We start from the raw sequence: 16,380 nt of genomic DNA, 5'->3' as shown, positions 1-16,380 counted from the left end.
GCCTGAGGATTATGAATTTATTCTAGAATGGATGAGGATTTTGAATTCATGTTAAAAACGAATTTATGCGGAAAAACCGTTTTAGCCTCATTTAATGCTGTTTTTTCCCACTGTCCTTCATTTTTGGAATCTGAATATCTCAGTGAAATTGTTGCACTTGGAAACATGGAAATTTTTTTTGGCATCAGGAGAGATAGGGCAACAACTTTATAATTGGAAGTCAGAGAACAGGGAGAATCGTATAAAAAGTTAATGTTTATATTTCAATAACTATCATACCTTGAAACATGAATGGCATATCTGAGTATTGCACGTTATATATGAAAACTTTTCCAATTGGGAGTATACTTTTGGGATCAACGGTTCACCAGTAAAATGCCATACCCTCTGTTTGCTATGCGTTCTGTATAAATGATATACAGTGTGTTCCTCTGAAATGAAATATCCCATATGTTTTTTGAATATTTTTAAATAATTTTTTTTTTTCTCTCATGTAATAGCCACCTGGCAGTCGAATGGTTAGGGAGCTAGCTTCTCACTGTGCAGGTCTGGGTTCGAATCCCGGTTCGGGCATGGATGTCTACTAACACTAACAAATTCCCTGGACGGATCATGCTGATCCCTTGGGAATACGTGAAGATCACGTTATTATTATTATTAATAGAATTCAGGGTAATTCACTTGCTTAATATAACTCTTCAAAAAATTTCTCTTCTGGATATTACATCGCTTGCCAATTGAAGGGTTAAAAAGTTTTTCATGATGGGATTTTTTTTTGGAAAACATTATAAGCCGGATCGACTGTATTCTATTCTCGAGATGATCTTCCAGCTCGTGGTTACGAACTGATTCCGAGTTGTAAGTTTCTTGTACTATTTCAATCGGCTTCTATTCTTACCATTTCTCTGTATATTTTCTATTTTGTGTACCTTTTTTCTATTTCCGCGCCAATCATTATAATCTATTAGTGACTGAAACAGTAGATTCAGTCAGTGCAGTCAATTTCCAGCCAGATTTCGGACCTTTAATATCGTACGACATTAAAAAAAGCTACGTAGCTTTTAGTTATTTTTCCTCTTTTGCATTATAAACGCTTTTTTAATGCCTATTTTAGGCATTCTTAGTGCCGTTTTACCTACCTATTTTCATCATTTTTAGACCCTGAACTTCCGGGCTGTAATTATGAATTTATTCTAGATTGGATGAAGACTATGAATTTATTTTACAATGAATGAGAATCATGAATTTATTTTACAATGAATGAGAATCATGAATTTGTTTTACAATGAATGGGAATCATGAATTTATTTTACAATGAATGAGAATCATGAATTTATTTTACAATTAATGAGAATTATGAATTTATTGTAGAATAGATAAAATAATGGATTCATTCTGGAGAATGGATGAGAATCATTTACAAATACAAATACAACGCCACAACAGACAAATTGCCCAACGAGGTGGCTGACTTAAGAACATCATGGATCCCCGAGCCATTTTTTGGAGGCCCTACCTACTACTGCTACACCCCAAATGCACCCCCCCACGGAACCCCCCCCCCCCCCCCCCAACGAACCGGTACATGCGGGAATGTGCGTGTACGTGTAGTGCAACCTGACGTAAAGTTTGTTTCTGTGTAATGTTTGTTATGTGTAGTGCTGCCATCTGCCACCAGTTTTTTTTTCTAACTATGAGTGAAGTGTTATGATTGAATGATTTACCGTTGTAGGACTGTTGCTCTCTGTGGCGAGACTTTTTAACGGGGAGATCGGCTCGCATTTGCGCCTTGAAGTTGGGAACCACAGAAAACCAACTTCAGCCGACCACCACTGTGGGGTTGGAACCCGGATCCTCGCATCGCGAGTCCGTCACTATAACCACTCGACCACCACAGCGGCAAAAATCCTCTAAACTCTAAAGCTCTCGGAGATTCCCGATATACAATAAAACCCATCTTAACGGACACCCCCTCTTTTACGGTTAAATTATATTTCCCCCCTGCATAATAAGAGTATGCATTTCAAACCCTTAATTAATGGCCACCCCCCCTCTTTCACGGACGATATTTTGTCGTCCCGCCGATGTCCGCAAAAGAGAGGGTTTCACTGTATCTTCGAAAAATGCAGAAAAAAAGTGTCATCAATTTAATTTTCTTCTGTCGGTTCGTCGCATCGAAGAATGAGTAACTATTATCGATGACAAGAAAAACATAATACCCATTGACATAATCAAAATAAGTCATCTCAAACAGTCGCACACTCTTTCCACATAATTCGTTAAAAAAAAACCACCGAAAAAAAAATAATAATCTCCGGTAACATCCGGGTATGACGACGCTCCGAAACGTATAATTAAGATAAGCATATTTTTGTCACAATACGCTCATCCTTGGTACAAAGCGGCGTACGCCGATGTGCATCTAGTGTTGTTATTGTCGAGCTTTTCGATCTCAGCATATGACAGGACATCGGCTTATTATACCTCTTCAGAGATATGCCACAAGTTTCCATCGTACGCAGCATTTTGAGGGGGGACATTCGTGTGGACACGATTGTCTAAACGGGAGAAGAAGAAAAAAAAAATCCATTGTCCAAAAGACAACTATGAGAAAAAACGATATGAGTATATAATCGTAAAACGACTCAAATCTTGCGATAAATATCGAACGTAAGCCGAAGAATTCGGAAACGCTCGTAAGCGAATTAATTGGCTCGTTAGTCAGGTCTATGGCATGTCTTAGAAGATTGTTTCGCTCGAATAAATTGTGGGACGCGCTTCGTTACTTATGCGTCCACAAATACAAACAACCGCCCTATTTGCTCGAGGATTTTTCCCCCCATGTAAACTAATATAAAAAAAAGAGTAAAAATAAAAAAAATTAGTTTAATCTCATGTATCTTTAGTTTTCTTTTAAGGAAGTAAGTTTAGATCGATTTGTCTAAATTTATCGATACTCATTTGCTTTGTTCGGAAGGTCGTTTTGGTATTTTTTTTAATAAGCAAAGAATTAAGAAGGGACCTGGTTAAAGACAGTGCCGTCTTAACGCATAGGCCCGTCCCGGTGGCCTCGAGTGCAAAGGGGCCCCTCAAGTAATGAAGTCTAGTTACAATTTTCCAGAGTAAGTATATAAACAAGGAGTTTCCTTAGAGCAGCGTTTCTCAACCTTTCTGAATCCAAGGAGCAGTAAAATATCTTATACTATTCGACGGACCTCTCTAACTTAAAGCTTAAGTAGCGTGACCATGCGTCCCGTATTTTACAATACATTGCTGTGTCTTGTCCGTTCCGATTTCATACAATTGTCCTGTTTTTTTTCCCCACGCAGCTCATTCGAATTTGTGATATTTACATAAAATGGTGAATGAAGATAACCTTCATAAAATATAAATTATACCATGATAATTATGACTAAAAATGTAAATACTCATCTTATAATTCACATATTTTGTCATATTCAATGTTTGCAACTACATTTCAATTCACTACCAGTCACAGTAGTCCTTCACTTTTCCACTGATTCATAACTTACAGCGATTTCAGCAAACAACTAGTAATTTTTACGACCTATGGCAACGTTTTTAGAGGTAATTGGCATTATTTCGTATTTTGCCGCATTTCAGATCACAGTTTCCCGTAATGAAAGTGACCCCGGTAAGGATGATTTTTTTTGCAATTTGTTGCAGTCCTTTATTTCCCGACTCCAGAAATTTTAGGAACTTTGTCATTGATTGCATTTTTTGACTAAATTTACTTCACGTATATTTAATATTCTCCAATATTTTCTTTGATTAAATATGCTTACCCCAAGTATGAAAGTCTAATTTTTATTTGAATTAGTTAGAATTAAAATAATAAAGTCTGCCTGCGGACCATAAATTGAGAAACGCTTAGTTAGAGTATTTCTAGCCGGATGAGGGTAGGGACCTCACAAAAATCACTTTGCCCAAGGGGCCTATGACGCTCTTAAAATATCCCTTTTTAAAGATAGTTCGTCAGGGAATTTCGTGGCTTGAATATATTAGCAGCCCTGGGAACAGATATAGACCTACTACCGTATTTTAACACATAATCCGCGAATTTATATGTTTAAAAATATTGGAATTCTATATATATATATACTTTGCGCGGATTTTACACCACTGCCTATCATCTACAGCTTTTCATTTCGTCGGTGTTCAAGCAAAAGTCACCAAGTCCAAAAATTGGGATTTCGAGCTACTTACCCCAGCGTCATCTTCAATTAATGCTCGCACACAGTCTGGTAAAGCTCAGCTCACCGATGAAATTGAATTTCCGTTGCTAGGAAACAGAGGCGTTTCAACAATTCTGGGATTTTTGTTCTCATTAATTCTGAATTGTCATCAGTTCTGTGATTTTTCTCTCTCATTGATTCTGGATTTTCATCAGTTCTGCAATTTTTTTTTTATAAATACTGGATTTTTATGAATTTTGGGATTTTTTCTCTCATAAATTCTGATATTTCATCAATTCTAAGATTTTTTCTTACTTATTCAGAATTTTCATCAATTCAGGGATTTTTCTTCCTCATTACTTCTGAATTTCCATCCATTCTGATATTTTTTCTCTCATTGATTCTGATTTTTTATCTCAATTCTGGAATTTCTCTCTAATTAGTTCCGTATTTTTATTAATTTTGAGTTTTCATTGGTGAATGGATATTTTTCAGTATTCCTGTGGCAATTCGTGAATCTTTGGGTGCTCGATTCTTCTCCCCCAAAGACATGTAGGGTGCAGCGTAGCAAATAGGGGCAGAATCGCATTTTACTGACGAACAGTTGATCCTAAAGGTATACTTCGAATTAGAAAAAGTTTCCAAATAACGTGTTACTCAGATATATCATTCATGTTACAAGGGGTTGTATAGTTATTAAAATAAAAAAAATAACTTTCTTACAGTGGAACAAACCCAATTAGAAAGTTGTTGCTCTGTCTCTTCTGATGCCAAGAAAAGAAATTCCATGTTTCTAAGTGCAATATTCACTGAGATATTCGAATTCGAATGCCATTTTGTAAAAAAAACCAGCGTTAGACGAGGTTAAAATTGTTTTTCCGCATTTAGAACTTTTTTCCCCCCAAATATTCACAGTTTTTCGAATTTGAATATTTCAGTGAATTTCACTCAGAACCATGGATTTTTTTTTTGGCATCAGGAGAGACAGAACAACAACTTTCTAATTGGTTTTAAGGATCAGAGTTTTCATATAAAAAAACCATTTTTTTTATTTTAATAACTAAACAACGTAAAATGAAACATCCACTGTTTGCTATGCACCCTGTATATAAATTTGGGGCTAAGGAGCCCCCGAAATTATTTTCATGCAGGGCCCCGTGTCTGATAAGTGCGACCCCGATGTCGTCAGTATTTAGATTAAGGAAGAATGCTAGTAATTGCGGAACACGTCCTTGGAAAATATTTTTCAACAGAACAACAACTTTCTAATTGGTTTTAAGGATCAGAGTTTTCATATAAAAAAACCATTTTTTTTATTTTAATAACTAAACAACCCCTTGCAACATGAATGGCATATCTGAGTACTAAACGTTATTTGGAAACTTTCTAATTGGAAGTATACCTCTCTAGGATTAAAATTTCGCCAGTAAAATGAAACATCCACTGTTTGCTATGCACCCTGTATATAAATTTGGGGCTAAGGAGCCCCCGAAATTATTTTCATGCAGGGCCCCGTGTCTGATAAGTGCGACCCCGATGTCGTCAGTATTTAGATTAAGGAAGAATGCTAGTAATTGCGGAACACGTCCTTGGAAAATATTTTTTGGGGTTTTTCCGTGTATAATATGGGAAAATGTATGGGAAAATGGGAAAATGTCCCATATTATACCCATATTATAAAAATAATATGGGTATAATATGGGAAAAAATTCTTTAAAACACATGGGAACAAAAAAAAAAGAAAAACCCTTCTCATTATAATCTTGGTACTTATGTCTCATTCTTAGATTGAAACAGAAAAAACGCAAGGCCCGACATGGATTTGTTAGTTACACGTGTTGACTATTTTTACAGAAAATTAGAAGTAAAATATTGTCCAAACATTTTTTTCGGTGAAAATCAGGTAAAAAAAAGTGCGAATGGTTTTTCCGATTTCTGGAATATTTTTTTTAAATTCGTATATTTGATTATAGAGTTTGCTGTAAATAATGTTACATTTATCAGAAATTCCATAAATTCCTCATTTCAACTTTGCTGTATTTCCTGAGTCACTGCAACGAGCCGCTATTAGCCTATCCCATAGGCGGAGATAGACTTGGAAGTCTGGGGGGGGGGCACGGTCATTATTGCTGGGGGGGGGCAAGATGATGATGATGTCAATTCGTATATACATATATACATTTGATCAGTCCACTCCACCTTTGACGCTGGGGGTGCAATGCGCCCCCCCCCCGTATCTCCGCCCATGGCCTATTCCTGGTTTTTAAAGCTGGGGATAAAAATTTTCTGTTGGGTTATAGGCTTATTTAAATTGTAAAGGTTTTTCCTAAATTTATTGAAAAAAAATCTTTCAATTAGAATATATAACTTTTTTTGTCTTCTATGAAAATATTTTTGCTGAAAACCATTTTCGTTGATTTTATAAAAGGATGAGGTGCTAAAAATGCCCTTTTGTCCATTTCTAAATTTATTTATGACGTCATTAACAAGAGCAAATTTACTGCTACAATATTTTTAGATATTTCGAATGCTTTTGACAATGTAAACCCAGGGCCGGACTTGAGCAGGTGCGAAGGGTGCGGAAATTTTTCCGGGCCGCTAAATTTTAGGAGCCGCAAAAGGGGATAAAAATGTTTTGATTACATTTTGACTGCAACTTCTTAGCAAAGCAATAGCTTAAAATTCAGTCCAAGGTAGACTGATGACCGCTCACGCCCAGAGCTGTTGTGCAAGACAACTTCCTCTCTTCGCCTCCTAGGAGGCTAGTCCAAGATAGAGAACCTCTAAGGTCTAAATAATCGGTTTCCTAGCCCCGAGAGCCCCAAATCTTCAAGAGCCTGGGGACGCACTTGCAATTTTTTCACTAGGAAGCGGACACTTTTGCCCATATTTATTGCCAAATGACATTTTTTTTATATGACTACGAAGGAGTTTTACAGTCGTTCTCAGGCACCAGAGTACCCATGGAGTACACCCTGAAGTTTTGGAAAACCCCTGTTCAGAGGGGCCGCAATTTTTTGCACCGGGCCGCAAAATATTTAAGCCCATCCCTGTGTAAACCATTATATTCGCATTCAAAAACTTAGGTCAGCTGCTATTCGGGGTCATATATTAAATTGGCTCACTTCATATTTATCAAGTAGAGAACAGAGAGGATAATTTGAGTGATTACGTGTTCAAATAAACAGAGGAGTCCCACAAAGATTTATTTTGGGTCCTTTACTTTTTCTGATATTCATTAATGATCTATGTAATTTGGAATTTCACAGTTCCATGGTCATTTACTCCGATGATTCTGTATTAATGTACTCATGTGATGATCTTGACAGTCTAAAGAATCATATTAACCACGATTTGATATTAATTCAAAAATGATCCAATGCTAATGATTTCAAATTAAATTTATATACAAAAAACAAATTACGTTTATTTCAATCTTATGCTAACTAATTTACATCTTAATCTTAAGTTTCACACCTTTACTTGCGTAGGTGTACGTAGAATTTTCTCGGTGGGGGGGGGGGGGGGTTATGTTTTTTCCTGCAAAATAACACTATAATCTCGACTTGAGGGGGGGGTTAGACCCCAAACCCCCCCCCCCTTTTGTGTACGCCAATGCTTACTTGTGATTTGCAACTTCATTGTAATTGCAATTAAATTCAAGAAGTAAATGGTATTAAATCATCATCATCATCATCGACAACAACCATTTTCAATCCACTGCTGGATGAAGGTGGCCTCTGAATTCTTAAATTTTTCTCTGTCTGATGCCTTAGCCATCCAGTTGACTCCAGCCACTTTCCTGATCTCGTCAATCCATCTTGCGTGGGAACGCCTTCTCGGACGTTTAACACCACGGGGGTACCACTCTAGAATACGTGTGGTCCATCTGTTGTCCTGTCTTCTTGCAATATATGTTCAGTCCATTTCCATTTCAGACGTTTAATTCTTTCGATGATATATACCTTTGTGCGGTTCCTTCTCCAAGTGATTCGTTTTCTGTCTCTCCTTGTGATGCCTAGCATACATCTTTCCATGCTCCTTTGTGCTGTCTGTAGCCTTTGTATCGTCTTGATTGTGAGCGTCTATGTTTCAGCTCCACAAGTCAGCGCTGGTAGAACACACTTGTTAAACACTTTTCTTTTTCATGCATAATGGTATGTGACTCTTCAGAATTACACAGTTTTTGCCAAAAGTGCCCATCTGATCCTGATCCTACTGTTTATTTCATTAACGATTCCGTTGTCCATGGTAATTTCTTATCCCAGGTATATATAGCTTTCTACTTCTTCTATCTCTGTGTTGTTGAGCAAAATTGTCCTCTTCAACGCAAAGTGAGTTGAACATAACTTTAGTCTTTTGCAGATTCATTTTCAAGCCCTCCTGAATACTTGCCTTCGCCAATTCTTGTATCATTTCTTCTAGTTCGTCTGGATTACTGCTGATAATAACGATGTCGTCGGCAAAACGCAAATGGTTGAGAAATTCTCCATTTATTTTAATTTCTTTCTTATCCCAATCTAGTTTTCCGAATACTTCTTCTAAAACAGTGGTGAAGAGTTTTGGTGAGATAGTGTCTGACTCCTTTTCCAAGTTTAATCTTTACTTTTCCTTTATCCAAACGAATAGTATCAAATACTTGGGTTCAAATGTAGACAGCAATTTAAAATGGAAATCCCATGTTCATGAATTACTTGAAAAACTTCGTTTAGTTTTATATAATTTTTATTATGTAAGTAAGAAAGTTTCCGCTAATTCTTTAAAAGACCCGTACTATGCATACTATTCATGGCCTACTATGCATGGTCTTATTCACTTATAAATTACGGTACAATTATATGAGGTGGTGATTATAAAGCTAATTCATTGCCCTTATTCTCTCAATCCAAAAAAAAAGTTTTTAACATATCGAGTCTAGGTCAGTTTCATTCTTCCACAGTTTTAGAAATCTCAAGCTACTTACGCCATAACAATGCTCCTTTTCGTATTATTCTTTTCTTAAACCGTAATAAAGGTTGAAGAAAGAAATGTATCCAAGCGAAGACCTCATATAATTTACCATATTCATACTTTTAGGAAAGAAATTTTAGAATCTGAAATTTTTAAAAACCTGAAATACAGAATATACACCACACACGAGGTATTTAAAAAAAAATCATTATTCAAATTATTAATTTCATTAGACTGATGTAAGCACTTATTTTGGCTTTCAGGAGAAGCGATAATGTTTATCCCGTACAGCTTTGTCATTTTAATTACGAGTATTTTTTAATTGAAATAAGTTTTTCTCTTGTTTGTGTAGTCTGTGTATGTGTGAGTTTCATTTTTTCCCCTATGTACATACTTTTTATTTAATGTTTTATTTGTCTTACATTTTTCGTCATGCATTAAGAATTTTGTCTTTTTTGTGCTGTTCGTGTATGTTTATTCGTTGTTTATTTTTATCATGACGCTTTTTATTTGGCATTGATCATTTTAATAATAAATAATAATAAACGTGACAAAATTGATAATTTTGTCTCGTTTATATTGTGCATGTGCCTTTTTTTTTAATGTTTCTGTGTGTGTGTTCATGGCGTATTTTTCATTTTATTCCTTAATTATCATGTAAGTTTTCAGTCATCATGGTAAATATGTTTTACAAAAATTGATGTTATTTTTCTGTACGTGTGAAAATGAATAAACTTGATCGGCATAATTAAAAAACAGTATTAAATTAAATGCGGGTAAAACGGTTAACCCGCATAAAATGCTGTTTTTTCCCCCGGATTTTCTTCCTTGTTGGCATCAGGAGAGACAGAGCAACAACTTTCTAATTGGTTTTTGGGCGCACCGTGTCCAAAGTAAAAAAAATTTTCTTATTTTTTATTTCTGTAACTATACAACCCCTTCGAACATGAATGAGATTTCTGAATACTATACATTATTTGGATACTTTTTCTAATTGGAAGTATGCCTCTAGGATCAATGAACGGTTCGCTAGTAAAATGCCACACGCCCTGTTACCTATGCACCCTGTATCTAGTTGTTGACCAATTGCTATCATTTTATATAATAAAGTGATTAAGGATGCGGTTTTGAGATCGGTATCTATTTTCAAACAATCGAGGTTATTTAATTTAAAGAATTGAAGCAATATACGTTTCAACCGTAGTATCTTCAACTTATTATATGCGAGCATCGAGGTGCTCACTGGAGCACCATGACCCACCCAAGAAGAGAAATATCCTTGAATGAAAGGCTCTATATTTTGGAGCATATGAGTTGCACATGGATGCTCTTCTTTTGGTAGTTGGACATTGGTGGTGCTCAGGACTGGAAAAAGACCATTGAGAATACAACTTTTGATTAAAACCGGTTAGCGCACGAGCATTAATAAGTTTCTTGTACCGATAAAATTTCATTTTTTTTCAGAAGAAAACTTATATTAAACAAAATTGATTGGGAACGTAATTATTTTTTCGTGAAATATACTTACATTTTTTCCCCCATTATTTCTTGCAGGATTGGATTCAATGATCATTTGCAGTCTCCTTCATGGAAATGGCGATGGAATATTTCCGATAACCAAAATTATGATTCTCGTGTATTCATAATTGTAGTATAGATAAATGCAATGTTGCGAATAATGTCAATGTATATGAATCGCCTATCGTGGAATTTTCAAAATACACTAAATAAATGTCGATGGAAAATATTTTGGTGTATTAGTCTGTTATTTCATTTGTTATAACTCATATTCTCGTATGAAAATAAAACACACACAACTGGGGAAAAAGAAATTAATAACTGCATTTTGATGAATGGGGAATCACACCAATGTATGATGAATAGGTCTTTAAGGCCTATAATTAAAATATTTCATTTCTTGGTTCGATACCATTCGCAAAGTAACTACAGTATGGGGCAAAACCATTTACAATATATTCATAAATATTTCACATATTGGATCCATTATAGCCTATAGGTACAATGGTTTACATTAATATATAAAGAATATACAAATCGCATATATACAGGGCGAATCCGACTTATTCTGCCAAACGAAACGGGGTAACGAGCCCAAGTGGATCATGAAACAACCTACCAACACTGTCCTATCCATTAACTAAAAACCCCGTGAAAGTTCAACTTTAAGTGCTGCCCTCTGATGAAAGCCAAGTTCATATTCTCCATGTTTCTAGCTCAAAACTTACATAATCCTCTACGTCAGGGCTTAACTATTAAGACGCCATTAACGACTAAGACAAATATAATGAGAAATACAAAAACTCCTAATCCATTTAGACATACAGTGAGTGACGTCTTCAGAGGGAAAAATACATTTAACCACTAATCGCTGTGACTATATTAACCCCTTATCACTGACCACTTAACCACCCTGACCACTACACGCTGACCGAGGGTCCCACTTGGGTTGGATACCAAATATTAACTCTCGATTACTCAGCGGAAAAAAAAGTACGTTTGTGGAATTCAAACGCTGAGATCAGAAATGACGTCGCTGACCACGACGAAGGTGAAATGAGCATACGTACTTTTTTCCCGCAAAACAACTTCAAACGTCGTGGTCAGAAATGACGTTTGAAGTGAACACACGTACTTGCCCACGACTTCTGACCACGACGTTTGAAGTGGCTCGGCGGAAAAAAAGTACGTCTGCCCACTTCACCTTCCGAAATGACGTCACTGAAAACGACTTATTGAAGTATTCATATACCATGAGCAGTGACGGGTAGGGAGGGAGGGGGCTTATATAATGGGCTATACCCCAGGGTAACAAGTTTAGAGGGGGGTGGCAAATTTGAGAAATTAGTGACCGAAAAATTTGTATACCCCCTTCCCAGGTGACCTATAGAGAGTTTATAAGCATGTGAGTGGATAAAAGCGTGTTCAGGCACGTAAGGGAAAAAAGAGTGACCTAGACAGTGTGGAAGCGTGGGAGTGACCCACAGGGTGAGAGACCATGTCATTGAGTGACCAAGAGAGGGACCTGGAAAGTGAGAGAGCATTGGAGTGACATAAAAAGTGACCCAGAGAGTGTATGTGAGCATGAGAGGGGTGAAGGAGTGACCTGGAGCATGCGTGATCATTGGAGGAACCGAAAACGTCACCTAGAGCATGCGTGAGCATTGGAGGGACCGAAAACGTCACCTAGAGAGTGTGTGAGCATGGGAGTGACCAAAAAAAACGACTTAGGGAGTGTGTGAGCATTGGAGTGACCAAAAAAACGACTTAGAGAGTGTGTGAGCATGGGAGTGAGGAATAAGTCGTCAAGAAAATTATTGCAATGAAATATTCTAGCGAAGTTCACACGTTTGCGACATAGGAGAGAACATGGGGGGGGGGGGGTGTGGCGGCTGTGCCCTCCCCAAGATGATCAATAATTAGAAAAATATATTTTCTAATATTTTTCTAAAAAAATCAAAAATATCGAAAGAAAATACCTTTACACCATAAGTTACCTTTACCAATTTCTGAAAATTTAAAATGCTTTTCGAAGGTTAGGTGCTCAGAATATCTCTGGGAGAGATTCTTGTGTTCCTGAAACCCAATATGCTTTGTGTACTCCATTTCTCGTGACCAGGGTGCACGGTATTGTAATGTGGTAGGTCTTCTCATGGTGCAACTTGGGTAACGCAGATTCTACCACAAGATTGTACCGCTTGATCATCGTTTAATGCACCATAATCTTGATGGTCCTTGCACCAATTAAAAACAACCTCCAATCCAAAACGAAGGTGCATACGAACCCTCGAATGAATGATAGCACATATCGCAGCAAATCCGTCTCGGACCCCCCCCCCCCCCCCCCGTTAAAAAGTCTCGTCGTAGAGAGCAACAGGCCTGCACTACGTTACAATTATTCATTCATTACACTTCACTCACTATGAGTTGAGAAAAAAAACTCATCCTAAACATCATTTAAAAAATTGATTACAGGTGGCAGCACTACACATAACAAGCATTATACAAAAACAAACTTCACGGAAGGTTCACTATGGATACACACACACATTCCAACATGTACCAATTCGTTAGAAGTTGGAATATGGACGAGGTGCATGTCTGGTTTAGTAGTAGTAGTAGTAGCAAATCCGTCTGAAAATATGTTTTTGGTGAGGTGGCTGTTGCGCACTCTCCAAAAACCTCTCTCTACCGCCTTTGCTATTGCGGTTCGACAACACATTCCACGACCGAAAGTTCTTGCTAATGTGTTTTATATCACCTCTTAAGCCGGGTTTTCCTAGGAGCAGGATTTCTACAGTGCGTGCAGCGGGAAAACGTTAATTGTTCAAAAAAGAAAGAAAGAAAGAAAATTAAAAATTTAAAAAAAAAATTCAAAGTTTAAAAAAGAAAAACCCTGAATTACAGGTTTCAACCAATCCGCTTACCGTTTTCACGCTACACCTGGCGCTGAAATTCTACTCTTAGGAAAACCCGGCTTTGGTGTTTGTCTCATGAATTTAGAATCACCCTGTATTACATGTGAGAAACATTAATGCAGTAGAACTCGTTCCGCCACCTATCGAATAAAACTGTTATAATTCTTGTATCCAGGCCATTCTAAACGCTATGGCCAGAAGGATCAGGAGTATATTCACATCTCACCCATCAATACGCATCTCCTGGGTAAAAGCCCACTACAGCCAGTGGGGGAAACGAGCTAGTGGCGGTCAAAGAAGCAACCAATACCGGAGTCCTTTACGACGAACTCTTATATATCCAGCATCTTACGCCAAATCACTCCTCTGGAGGGGCATGATAGCAAATTGGCAACTGCATTGGGATATGCCGGAGGCGTCAGGAAGATCAACTCGTGGAGTTATAAAGAAAGTAGATACTAGGGGCTGGGCACGAGAGCTCATCTTATTTGTCACCGGTCATGGGCCTTTCCCTTACATCGCTTTAAAGCGATTGCCAGCGATAAATGCTCCTGTTTTGAGCCTGGCACGCCCCTGCACTACGCCACATGCTGTCTAGAAACGACGCCTATACACTTCCGTTTGCCGGCCGCCCATCTACACAGACCATGGATGCTCGGCATACTACGTTGAGAGGAATCAAAAAAGATAAGAAAAATGGTCAAATTCCTTGAGGAACATCCTGAGAAGATAAGGGATCCGTCTCCTCCAACTCCGGTACCAGCACCGTTAAGGAGATCGCCGCGTCTTCACCCTGACGGTGCGCTGGTAGCACTGTTTGCAAGCGAGGATCAGAATGAATCCCAAATCTAATGCAGTCCCGGAGAAATTTTCAAGCTCTTCAACAGTGATCAAGAGTAAATTAGACTGGGTGCATTGAACTGTCCGAGCGCAATGGGGTGCTCTGCCCTTCCGTCATACAATCCTTGATCAATCAAACTTCTGATTGCCCTTTTGAGATATGATTTTATACAACTTTCTGTCTCTATCGGTGCCGGTGGCACTTTGACTTTAACGTAATTGATTTGATTCTTCGATTTATATAAGTTTTAATTACTTTGCACTATATGTGATCTTTGACGTATCAATAAATTTTGTTTTTGCCGGAGATGCCCTGGTTCTCCCTCCCGGGGGGGGGGGGAAGAAGTGCTTACATTGCTTCTTGTGACAAAGCCTGGGGGGTCTCGCGGTTTCTCCAGTTTCTCCAGCCTACCACACTAGAGATTCTTCTAGTATGGTATTGACTGAAAGAGGCATTTGTCTGGAGATGAACAAGGAATCCAAATTTGTGCTGATAGGGGAGGGGGGTGGGGGGTTCAACCAAAGGAAAGATTCAGCATTTTTCATTCGGAAAAATGCTGATAAAGAGTGAAAAGATTTTTAACAAAGTGGAGAAGGAACTCAATTTTCTATTGAGTTCCAGTTTTTCTAGAGCAGCGGTTCTCAACCGGTGTTCCGTGCGAACTTCCAGGGGCTTCGCGGCCACTAGAGGAAAGTAAAGAAAAACCTAGTAAGTTTGAAGAAAAAAAAGTTATAAATATTTTTGAATAAAAAAATTAAATCAGTAACTTTCATGAATAAATAAAAAATAGGGTTACGTGGCTCCGCCATAGAAATTTATATACCAAAAAGGGCTCCTCGAGTCAAAAAGGTTGAAAACCGCTGCTCTAGAGCAAGGTTTCTCAACCACGGGCCGCGGCCCAGTACCGGGCCCTAACTCTAGTCACACCGGGTCGTGAGTGTGAGTGGCAGTTACATTTTCCCCATTAATTTCTCGTTAGTTGTGTGTACGACCGGACCTTTCACTTAGATTCAACAGATTTACCGGGCCGCGGGTTTCCAAAGGTTGAGAACCACTGCTCTAGAGGGTTGGGCGACAGATCCGCGCGGTGCATTTCCGCATAGTGGAGAATTTGGACACATTTCCGCACAAAAAATCCCCTTCTTAAATATCTCGTTTCTTTTTTTTTCCCCTTCCTCTCTACCCCCTACTTTCTTTTATTCCCTTCCTGAAATAGGTAGGAGTTGCATAGGGGCTGTATCCACATTACATGATTAAAGTTCAACTATTTTTCATCACTAGAATGTCGATTTTTTTTTTTTTTGAATACTGTATTTCACTCTATAAGCAATTTTTTTACCCTTAAAAGTTACGGGAAAGTTGCTAAAGTTGTGATTATGCATAATCACTGATCGCCTCGGTTAATTCTACGAATTTTAAAATGTTTATCACCGGAGATTATCCATAATTCCTCATTGAAGTCGGTATATTTGATATAAATGTAAGAAAGAAGAGAAAAATTACCATTTCCGTTCCCTCTTCATTTAACCAGTTCATTAGTTTCCGGCACGTATTTTGCTAAAAAAATTAAATTAAAATAAGTGTCAGCCATGTTGAAAGTACATTTTTATCGCATACCCATAAAATAAACCAATAATTTACCGATTAGAAATATTCATATTTACGCTAATAAAAGGTCTCATCATTGTTTAGAAAACATTTAAACCTCTTTTTCCCTTCAAATGAACAGTTTTGTCGCTTCGCCCATTTCCCCTGGAATAAATCGTTTGAAGGTGTACGTTCTAAAATTGTGCGATCACACTCATTGATTAGCGTATAACAGTGAATCCCAACGTGGGTGTTAACGCCCCCTTGGGGGAGATGGAACGTTCCGGGGGGGGGGGGGGTAGAAGCTACGGGTATAACATAGGATACTATGGGTTAGATTGCGTCGGGGGGGGGGGCGATGGCAGAAAAT

At 37.9% G+C, this 16,380-nt stretch overlaps 1 long non-coding RNA gene across 2 annotated transcripts in view; it reads left to right on the top strand.

The window, feature by feature from the left end:
• LOC149074859 (uncharacterized) overlaps positions 1–10,893 on the top strand; it is a 215,894-nt gene extending 205,001 nt beyond the window's left edge. For both annotated transcript variants that reach the window (XR_016194299.1, XR_016194300.1), the window contains exon 3: positions 10,701–10,893. This is a non-coding gene — a long non-coding RNA (uncharacterized LOC149074859). The remainder of the gene's footprint in view (positions 1–10,700) is intronic.
• Positions 10,894–16,380: the final 5,487 nt, after the last annotated feature.

Source organism: Pholcus phalangioides, unplaced genomic scaffold (genome assembly GCF_987345545.1).
Source record: "Pholcus phalangioides strain wild (caught in Gottingen) unplaced genomic scaffold, Ppha-v1.0 ptg000016l_1, whole genome shotgun sequence".
Lineage (NCBI taxonomy): Eukaryota > Metazoa > Arthropoda > Arachnida > Araneae > Pholcidae > Pholcus > Pholcus phalangioides.
This window is presented reverse-complemented; position numbering and strand designations above follow the sequence as displayed.